This window comes from Triturus cristatus, chromosome 7 (assembly GCF_964204655.1).
Source record: "Triturus cristatus chromosome 7, aTriCri1.1, whole genome shotgun sequence".
Classification (NCBI taxonomy): Eukaryota; Metazoa; Chordata; class Amphibia; order Caudata; family Salamandridae; genus Triturus; species Triturus cristatus.
The window spans coordinates 980,386,634-980,397,364 of record NC_140590.1 but is presented as its reverse complement, the minus strand read 5'-3'; the positions used below and the strand labels follow the sequence as shown (position 1 = coordinate 980,397,364).

At 46.8% G+C, this 10,731-nt stretch overlaps 1 long non-coding RNA gene across 1 annotated transcript; it reads right to left on the bottom strand.

Annotated features, from left to right (window-relative positions):
* Window positions 1–3,908: 3,908 nt before the first annotated feature.
* LOC146810950 (uncharacterized) lies at window positions 3,909–10,314 on the bottom strand. Its single transcript, XR_014966657.1, has 3 exons — window positions 10,195–10,314; window positions 9,999–10,094; window positions 3,909–4,018 (listed from the first exon to the last, which is right to left on the bottom strand). It is a non-coding gene; the product is annotated as an uncharacterized LOC146810950 (long non-coding RNA).
* Between the last annotated feature and the right edge of the window lie 417 nt (window positions 10,315–10,731).

The following is a 10,731-nucleotide window of genomic DNA, read 5'->3' as shown; positions in this document are numbered from 1 at the left end:
CTCCAGTGGCGTAGTGAGCACGGGTCCCACGTCTGGGAATACCCATCCCACTTAGGGCGAAAAGCGTTACAACAAACAAATGATGGACGGAATGCTGACAATGCATACATTCTCCCCCAGTCAAGAGATCTGGGTTAAATCCATCGTTCTTTTGCCCACTACACCACCCCAGTTTAGACATGGCCATATGCAAATCAGTCTTGACCCTGTGCCTCATGGGAACAGTCCAGCCCGAACTGCCAAGCCATGTCTTCCCTGGACCGGAATCAAGCATCCTAGGACCGGTTTCTGGCTATCAGCCGTCATCAGCCAGGATAGCTTGACTCCAGTGGCGTAGTGAGCACGGGTCCCACGTCTGGGAATACCCATCCCACTTAGGGCGAAAAGCGTTACAACAAACAAATGATGGACGGAATGCTGACAATGCATACATTCTCCCCCAGTCAAGAGATCTGGGTTAAATCCATCGTTCTTTTGCCCACTACTGGGGGAGAATGTATGCATTGTCAGCATTCCGTCCATCATTTGTTTGTTGTATCGCTTTTCGCCCTAAGTGGGATGGGTATTCCCAGACGTGGGACCCGTGCTCACTACGCCACTGGAGTCAAGCTATCCTGGCTGATGACGGCTGATAGCCAGAAACCGGTCCTAGGATGCTTGATTCCGGTCCAGGGAAGACATGGCTTGGCAGTTCGGGCTGGACTGTTCCCATGAGGCACAGGGTCAAGACTGATTTGCATATGGCCATGTCTGAACTGGGGTGGTGTAGTGGGCAAAAGAACGATGGATTTAACCCAGATCTCTTGACTGGGGGAGAATGTATGCATTGTCAGCATTCCGTCCATCATTTGTTTGTTGTATCGCTTTTCGCCCTAAGTGGGATGGGTATTCCCAGACGTGGGACCCGTGCTCACTACGCCACTGGAGTCAAGCTATCCTGGCTGATGACGGCTGATAGCCAGAAACCGGTCCTAGGATGCTTGATTCCGGTCCAGGGAAGACATGGCTTGGCAGTTCGGGCTGGACTGTTCCCATGAGGCACAGGGTCAAGACTGATTTGCATATGGCCATGTCTGAACTGGGGTGGTGTAGTGGGCAAAAGAACGATGGATTTAACCCAGATCTCTTGACTGGGGGAGAATGTATGCATTGTCAGCATTCCGTCCATCATTTGTTTGTTGTATCGCTTTTCGCCCTAAGTGGGATGGGTATTCCCAGACGTGGGACCCGTGCTCACTACGCCACTGGAGTCAAGCTATCCTGGCTGATGACGGCTGATAGCCAGAAACCGGTCCTAGGATGCTTGATTCCGGTCCAGGGAAGACATGGCTTGGCAGTTCGGGCTGGACTGTTCCCATGAGGCACAGGGTCAAGACTGATTTGCATATGGCCATGTCTGAACTGGGGTGGTGTAGTGGGCAAAAGAACGATGGATTTAACCCAGATCTCTTGACTGGGGGAGAATGTATGCATTGTCAGCATTCCGTCCATCATTTGTTTGTTGTATCGCTTTTCGCCCTAAGTGGGATGGGTATTCCCAGACGTGGGACCCGTGCTCACTACGCCACTGGAGTCAAGCTATCCTGGCTGATGACGGCTGATAGCCAGAAACCGGTCCTAGGATGCTTGATTCCGGTCCAGGGAAGACATGGCTTGGCAGTTCGGGCTGGACTGTTCCCATGAGGCACAGGGTCAAGACTGATTTGCATATGGCCATGTCTGAACTGGGGTGGTGTAGTGGGCAAAAGAACGATGGATTTAACCCAGATCTCTTGACTGGGGGAGAATGTATGCATTGTCAGCATTCCGTCCATCATTTGTTTGTTGTATCGCTTTTCGCCCTAAGTGGGATGGGTATTCCCAGACGTGGGACCCGTGCTCACTACGCCACTGGAGTCAAGCTATCCTGGCTGATGACGGCTGATAGCCAGAAACCGGTCCTAGGATGCTTGATTCCGGTCCAGGGAAGACATGGCTTGGCAGTTCGGGCTGGACTGTTCCCATGAGGCACAGGGTCAAGACTGATTTGCATATGGCCATGTCTGAACTGGGGTGGTGTAGTGGGCAAAAGAACGATGGATTTAACCCAGATCTCTTGACTGGGGGAGAATGTATGCATTGTCAGCATTCCGTCCATCATTTGTTTGTTGTATCGCTTTTCGCCCTAAGTGGGATGGGTATTCCCAGACGTGGGACCCGTGCTCACTACGCCACTGGAGTCAAGCTATCCTGGCTGATGACGGCTGATAGCCAGAAACCGGTCCTAGGATGCTTGATTCCGGTCCAGGGAAGACATGGCTTGGCAGTTCGGGCTGGACTGTTCCCATGAGGCACAGGGTCAAGACTGATTTGCATATGGCCATGTCTGAACTGGGGTGGTGTAGTGGGCAAAAGAACGATGGATTTAACCCAGATCTCTTGACTGGGGGAGAATGTATGCATTGTCAGCATTCCGTCCATCATTTGTTTGTTGTATCGCTTAAAGTTGGCAGAGTCATATCGAGTTGGGACTGAAGCATGGCCTTATCAATCTTGTTCCAGGCTTTATATGCAATTTGGTGTGTTCTAACAGCCCCTACAACTGGTACTTTTGGGACTGTATACGCAAATAGGATTATAGAATGATCTGACCAAGTGAGAGGGTAGATATTTTTTACTGTCAGGCATTATACAGAGGTAAATATGCAATTGAGTGTATGTCCTGCCTCATGAGTAGGCTTGTGCGCCATCTGTTATCAAGAGTCCCAAAAGAATCTAGAAGAGTGACTGTATATTTATCAGCCACACCCTGTAGATATACATTAAAATCACCCAGGATTGTAAACTCGTTTGTGGTAAAAATGGGTTCAAGAAGAGAGTCTAAATTACCAACAAAGCTACCTCTAGAGCCTGGGGGACGATATAAAAGAATGACCCAAAAAGTGTTTATTTTTATTTTATTATAGGGCAAAATTAAGCACTTCACAGTGGGGGTGGGAGCTGAGGAGAAAGTAGCTCCAATGTATTACAGCCAGCCCGCCTCCCCTCTTGATGGGTCTATCCACCCTAAATGATAAGAATCTATGGGGGGCTGCTATTAGGAAATTCGGGTCCGACGCTCCGTCGGCCCATGTTTCAGTGAGGTATAACACATCCAAGTTGTATTGAGATATGAGGTCCACTATTTCATATTTATGTTTGGCATGCGATCTGACATTAATAAGACCGCAATGTACCTCTGCCAAAACTGGGGTTTCTAAGTACTTCGCATTAGGCGTTATACCTGTAGTTTGACATGCCCTGACCATCTGTTGTACCAGGAGGGAATATCCACACGCCCATTTCTGACTCTCTTGTAGAAGATCATTGCCCAGAGTGAAGCTGCAGCAGCCAGAACTCGAGTTTGTATGGGCTAGGTCTAGAAGTTCCATACCTGTACATCTTACAGGCTCTGATTTAAATGGGCCAGGGGTTTTGGCCCTAGGCCCGGTCCAGTAAAGAAGCCCCGGGGTTTGTCCTAATACCCCTCCACCATCTAGGCAAGAATATATCACACTATACAAAAAAATTATGTGGAGGAATAGATACATTCATAGTAATCATAGCCATCAAATAGATACATTCATAGTCATCAAATTAATCCTATTTCATGGTACATAGTCCCATTCCATTTACTTACATATCAATAAACCACATACCAACATTCATTCCTGGTTGGAACAATTATTATTTTCTTTTTAATTGTTCAAAACAATACATGAAGGTACATCAAACATCACATATAAACACTTAATCAACAATTTTTACCTACTCCCCAATTTTACAGTATCGTGTTTGCTTTCTAATTAACAGCAATCCACTGTGAGGTAACCCTATGCACACTTGAGGTACCAACTACACCTCTGAAACCATTTTAGCAGTGTGCATATCCAATTTTAACACAACGCTTTTAATTCGGTGGATTCCTCAATTCTCCAACAGTCGACGAGTTTCAGCCCTTTCAACCGGGCCTCATCTGGACAAGGGTATAAGGAACAACCTAAAGCATAATAATCCAAATCAAATACCAAATATAGATTCAAATATAACATCAGCCGCCTACGTGTTTGTTCAACGATTTGCTGATCACCCCGACGTGCGTATGTGCCCATAGCAAAAAGCTCATGCCAAGTTAATAGAAGCCAAACTTACTATTAATAAGAGTGAGCCCCTAAATTAAACAAAAAACATGTGACCAAAACAACCACATGCTCAGATTATAAAGATTTAAAAGATTAAAAACCATCACCAGCAGTTCACAGTGCCACAGTTTCAACTCTCATTATCAACATGCCTCGAACTAATCGTGCAACCTTAAGAGACTCTAGCTCAAAATGGGGGTCACTAAACTCACTTATAAAGCCTCCCACACGCACTGATAGGCATCTAGAGCGCGGTCTGCGTTCTCAATGCGCTCTTCGTGAGAAAACGAAACTCAATGAAGCAAGTCACTGGCACACTGGAGACGTTAAAAGACATAATTAATAATTCTATTACAGGACCGGAGGCTTCAGATTATGCTTCTCTTTCTTATTTATTGCCACTCGCAGCAGCCAATCAAAAACTTTTGTATGTAAAGAAACACTTCACATCCGTGAGCCTCTTTCTTTGCTGCTCACGCAGGAAGTTAAGTGCCCAGAGATTTACTTATATTGACTGTGATACAAATGCCTTTTTAATGCCTACGTTAATATGAAAACTGTCATAATGATGATTGCTTTGTACGCGCTCATCGCGCTACCGTAATTGTTGCATTGCTTCACTGTTATACATTTTGTGCATGTGCTGGGTGCGCGACATGCGCTGCTGCTTTAAACTCTTGGGTGCGCAACTCGCGCTGCGGCTATAAGCCCTCTCTCTAAGGATAGCGCGTGCATCGCGCGAGTGTATTTAACCCCGGGGCGCTGCATCGGCTTTCCGCGCCATGCTGCTACCCGGTAACTCTGCATGTGTGCGGGCGGCCCGAGCAGGCTGTAGTGAACTGCCTTTATCCTTTCTGACGCCGCACTGCTATCGGCAGCGATAAATGAGTGTGCAACATTGCGACAGGCTTCCCCTGATTGCCGGTGCGCTTACAAAGAGAGCTTTCACTTGATTCGTCGTGCGTAGCCCAATTGGGCTACTGTTTGGTAGGATTGGGCTACACACTACGTTTTTCGCCCTGAATTGCTCCGGAGCTCATTTGGCTCAGAGCTATTTCCAGAAAGAGACCCTGCTTACGCCTGATGTGGCCGAAATAATTATCAGGCCTTGGAGTTTGTACAAACTCCCTTAAATCCTTGTTCTCTCTGCTCTCATTGAGGAATGGGTCAGTTATGTGGATGATACCCTTTATGAGGATGAAGTGGCCACCCCTTCCTTGGAAGATAATATCGTTGAGGCGCTGGACTCTACCGTCCAAGAGTCCATGAATAAGGCTGTAGAGAAGGCAGTCCCTGGGATTGGTCAGCAGGCGTTGGTGGCTGCGTTGAAACAATAACTAAACAGTTGGAAAGTTTTGCCAAGCGTCATGGCTTTACTACCCCTACTGACACGGCTAAGGATACCACTGACAGAGGCCCTCGGGCAAAGTCCTGGCCTCATGCTAACACCCTAACTTCGCTTCCTCCTGCTGGTACGGTCAAACGTCCTGACACTGATACGGACACTGATACCATGGGGACTGACACCCCTGACGAGGCTCCCCCGAAGAAGAAATCTAAGAAAACTAAACACGTGGAGCAAGACCTATCCCAAACTATGTCCACTCCGTTCACCTTTAACCCTGCCGACATAGTCCACACTAGGTCTTCGGACTGGGCTCCCGTGCCTGAAGTCTTTGAAAAGGAGGTGTGTAATAGATTACGTTCTGAATGCCCCAGGCCGGACATTCCGGACAAAGTTGCGGAAACCCCAGATATAGACGCAAGCTTGCTTACATTCCTCAAGAAGTTTGCAAAGGTCCCTAACAAGGGTATTGATCGGACCTGGCGAGGTAGCCAGGACAAACTCCTGGATGTGGCAGGCCCTCTTGCTAAAATCCTCGAAGTGGCCCTACAGGCGCAAGAGTCAGGAACTGCGGTGGACCCAGACGTACTGGCTGGGTGGACCCAGCGGGCCATATACCTCTTGGGAAACGCGAATTGCGCTCTATCTACGGAACGGAGGAAGTCGCTCCTCATGTGTATGGATTCCAACCTCACTGAATTTGCGGCAGCAGAACCGGGGCCCCTGGAGGAAGATAATCTCTTCGGAGAACGCTTTGTCAAGGATGTTTCCAAGTACGTGGGCACGTTCACCACGTTAGATAAAGCCCAAACCGGCATTAAACGTGTCTTTAAAGCTGGCCCTTTTCAACGGGCCGGGCGAGGCCGAGGACGCTCACCAGGCCGTCAGTTCTCTCAAGGTCCTCAGCGAGGAGACTATGGCAGAGGCGCGGAGAGTGGGATTCCACTCGTGGGGGGACCTTCTACCCCACCAGACAACGCTTTAACTAGAGGCTTTTCCATAGAGGTAGACACCGAGGAGGCTTCCAAGCCCTAGACTCTGCAGGTAAGTGCCCCCGACAACTTTCTAATACCTTTGGGGGGTCGCACTCAGTTTTTCTATCACAATTGGTTTCGAATTTCTCAGGATGCATGTCTTTTACAAACAATTCAGGGCTTCCATTTAGACTTCTATCAAACTCCCTATCAGGACAAACAACCCAGACAGCTTTATTTTTCCCAACTAGAATGCGATTTTATCGATTCCGAACTAGACGCATTGCTGCAGAAACACGCGATAGCGCCTTGCAACGAGGGCCCTCACGTTTTTGCAGCAATATTTTCTTAGTGCAGAAGAAAGGCGGAGGACACGGGTTAGTGTTGAATTTAAAGGACTTCAATCAGTTCATGACATACAAGCACTTCAAGATGGAGGGCATCCATCTTTTGGCAGATCTACTCAAGGAAGGAGACTGGATGGTCCGGTTGGACCTGAAAGACGCCTATCTGTCAATACCTATTTTTCATCCTCACCGCCGTTTCCTTCAATTTCAATGGCGGAACTAGTGGCTTGAGTATTCGGTCCTTCCTTTCGGGCTCTCCTCAGCACCATGGTGCTTCACAAAGGTGATGAAACCGGTGATAGCCCATCTACGAGAGCAGGGTATTCGCATAATCGTGTACCTAGACGACATACTCATCATGGCACAATCTCCACTGGTAGCTGCACAGCATTTACAAATGACCATAACTTCTTTTTAAAACCTGGGATTCGTGATCAACGAATCCAAATCAGCCCTTTCACCCTCGCAGACCGTGGATTTTCTGGGGTTTGTCATAGATTCTCAGACGACCCAGTTAAGTCTTCCCCGCTCCAAACTGAAAATCCTCAGGAAGGAGCACTCGACATTGTTGTGCAAACAAACAGTCTCACTCAGAGTAATTGCCAGGATCGTGGGTCTTCTGGCTTCCTCCACACAGGCAATCTTCCCGGGTCCACTTCATTATCGGGCCCTTCAGAGTTTGAAGATACAGCATCTTCAAAGAAGTCTCTCTTACACAGACGTTGTACCTGTTACCCAGGAAGTGCGAGAAGAAAATTCAGTGGTGGCTAAGCCACGTGGAGGCATGGAACGGCAGAGCCATTTTCGGGTCTCAACCAGAGGTAGTCCTAGAATCCGATGCCAGCCATTGGGGCTGGGGTGTGCGTTGCGGAGATATCTCCACAGGCGGGCGATGTTCCCTGCGCGAACTCGACCTTCACATCAACTGCCTGGAACTCTTAGCAGGATCGTTCGCGATCCGGACACTGTCACCCAAGCGAGTCTCATGTTGCATCCTTCTGCGGATGGACAACATCTCGGCAATACGGTACATCAACAAATTGGGAGGCACGAGGTCCTCCCTGCTTGCAGAAATAGCTAAGGACTTTTGGCATTACTGCCTAAGTCGTCAGATATCGGTGATTGCCAAATATATCCCGGGACAGTCAAACATAGTAGCGGACTGGAACTCCTGGTATCTCAAGTATTACAGCGATTGGCAACTTCAACCACAGATTGTCAGTTGGTTGCAAGTGATCTGGGGCAACTGCGAGATCGACCTATTTGCGTCCAGACTGAATCGAGAGTTGAAGAAGTTCTTCAGCTGCAGACCAGATCCGTTGGCATTGGCGACGGATGCGTTTTTTCAGGACTGGTCCAAGGGCTTGAATTAAGCCTTTCCCCCATTCATATTGATTGCCAGAGTGACTACCCAGGTGTCTCGCCATCTGGCGGAAGTGATTTTGATAACCCCCATGTGGAAGGCACAGCCTTGGTTCCCAATATTATTGGAGATGAGCTGCGACTTCCCCAGGATGATTTCGTCATCCTTGACGACGCTCCAGGGCCCTCATGGAGAAATGCACCCGATAATGTTAACGGGACAGTTGTCTCTGATGGCCTGGAGACTTTCAGGCAAAGATGGCATATGCCGGGACTTTCAGATGCAGCTGCGTCTTTCATCAACCAAGCCTGGGCTCCCTCCACCAAGAAATGATATTCTTCAGCCTGGAAAGGCTGGGTTCGTTGGTGCGTGGAACAACACGTGGATCCCGTGGGGGCTGAGCCACCCCATGTTGTGAATTTTCTGTCTGATAAAGCTTAGGAGGGGCTGCGTACCGTTCAGTTAACAATTTTCGGTCGGCCATTTCAGTGGGCCATTCTCAGATAGATGGCAAACCAATAGGTATGCATCCAGTAATTTGTAAATTATTAAAGGGTATTAGAGTAGAGAATCCACCTAAACCAAACTATTCCTCTCTGTGGGATGTTTCTCTAGTTATTTCCTTATTTGACAGATGGCCAAATCATGACATGTTGACGCGGAAACAACTACTGTGCAAGTTAGCTATGCTTTTATGTCTATCTGCCTGTTGACGCTCTTCCGATGTGAAAGCCCTGGATCTTACAGGTAGAGTATTTACTCCGGAAGGAGTTTCCTTTAATATTACAGCCAGAACTAAGACTTTGTCATGATGTGTTGAATACCATGCTTTTCCTGGTAATGCTAAATTATGTGTAGCTCAATGTCTAAAGGCTTATGAATAATGTACTAGATCAATACGACCTGATGATGAGGCTCAACTGTTAATTGCCCTGCAAAAACCTTACAAACCGGTATCTGCGGCTACTATAGCCAGATGGTTCAAATCTGTCATGAAAGAGGTGGGTATTGATACCCCGGTGTATGGGGCGCATTCTGTGCGTGGAGCTACGGCCTCCAAAACCTTTATGTTAGGTTCTACTGTTCAAGATATCATGCGGTCTGCTGACCGGTCTTCTGAATCAACTTTTAAACAATTTTATTATCAACCGGTGGGTGACATAGCCTCAGTTGTATTTGATAAGAATTAAACTAGCATAATCTGAAGCCTCTGGTCCTGTAATAGAATAAAAAATTAGCTAGTATTCGCGCCAAGAATTTTCAATTCTATTAAGGACACGGAGGCGAGGATTATCTCACCCAGTTGTATTACAATATTTGTAATGTTTACCCACCCATATGTATTGATTCTTCTGTTTGACAGAAATTACGGGTTTCTTGTATTCCATTACTTCCAGGTTCGGAGAAGAAGATGGAGTAGAAGTACTTCTCGTTAAGAAGATGTTAACGATCCCGTTTGTTTCTTCCACGTTGGAGGATTTGGTTGGACTTTAGTTATTCTTGGGACTATAACGTTCGAGCAAAGAAAGAGGCTCACGTAATGACTATGGTGGCTCTTATAGGGTCAGACAGGAAGTGATGTGTACCAAGAGCATCATGGGATTTGTAGTGTTTTTTACATACAAACGTTTTTGATTGGCTGCTGTGAGTGGCAATAAATAAGAAAGAGAAACATAATCCTCGCCTGCGTGTCCTTAATAGAATTGAAAATTCTTGGCGCGAATGCTAGCTAATTTTTTATTCACGTTTAAACAAGGACTCAAACCAAAACTCAGATGGGAAAGAAGGGGTCCGTCCCACTCTGCATACCTGTAAGTTAAAAAGGTACACCGGGTCTTCTTTCACAAATTATGTATCCCTCAATCGTCAATGGGTCATATTCCCCCGTAGACCTTTTACTGTGCTCTGGAAACAAAATCCAACGTCAAACGTGCAGCAGTGAAAAAAGGTTAGAAAAGTTCCTTCAGGACCCACCATGTCTCCTGTAAGGTACTCTCAAGCTTACCTGTATTCACTTCTACTCAGGCGCCAGTCCCAGCCGCCTTCTCTTCCGGGATTCACATACACGGCCCCCGCTCAGTGCTCGCATTTAAACCTGCCTCTCAATCATTCCGGTCATATGCTCCCCAAGCCTCATAGAAATAGAAAAAATACTATAGCATTCGGATTGCATTCTGGCTAAGGAATTGCAAATGCAAGTATCGAAAAAGTATTCAAGGCAATTTAGTACTTGAAAATTAATAATTCTATACTGCATCACTATTTGAAAATAAAATACAAACAAACTAACAACACACCAGTGACACCATCACCAATTGTATCAGCACATCCCGAGCAAATGAGTACAATCTATGGCAGGATAACAAATAGTGTGCCACAGATTGATAAGACCAAGTATTCTACAAGTAACAACTAGAACAACAATTTTATCACTTTATACTGTTATCTTTATACAGAGACCACCTTCTAGACAGTAACACATATCTCAGATATTCCTTGAGTTATAGCATTATTAACATTATTAACATCATTCACAAAGTCA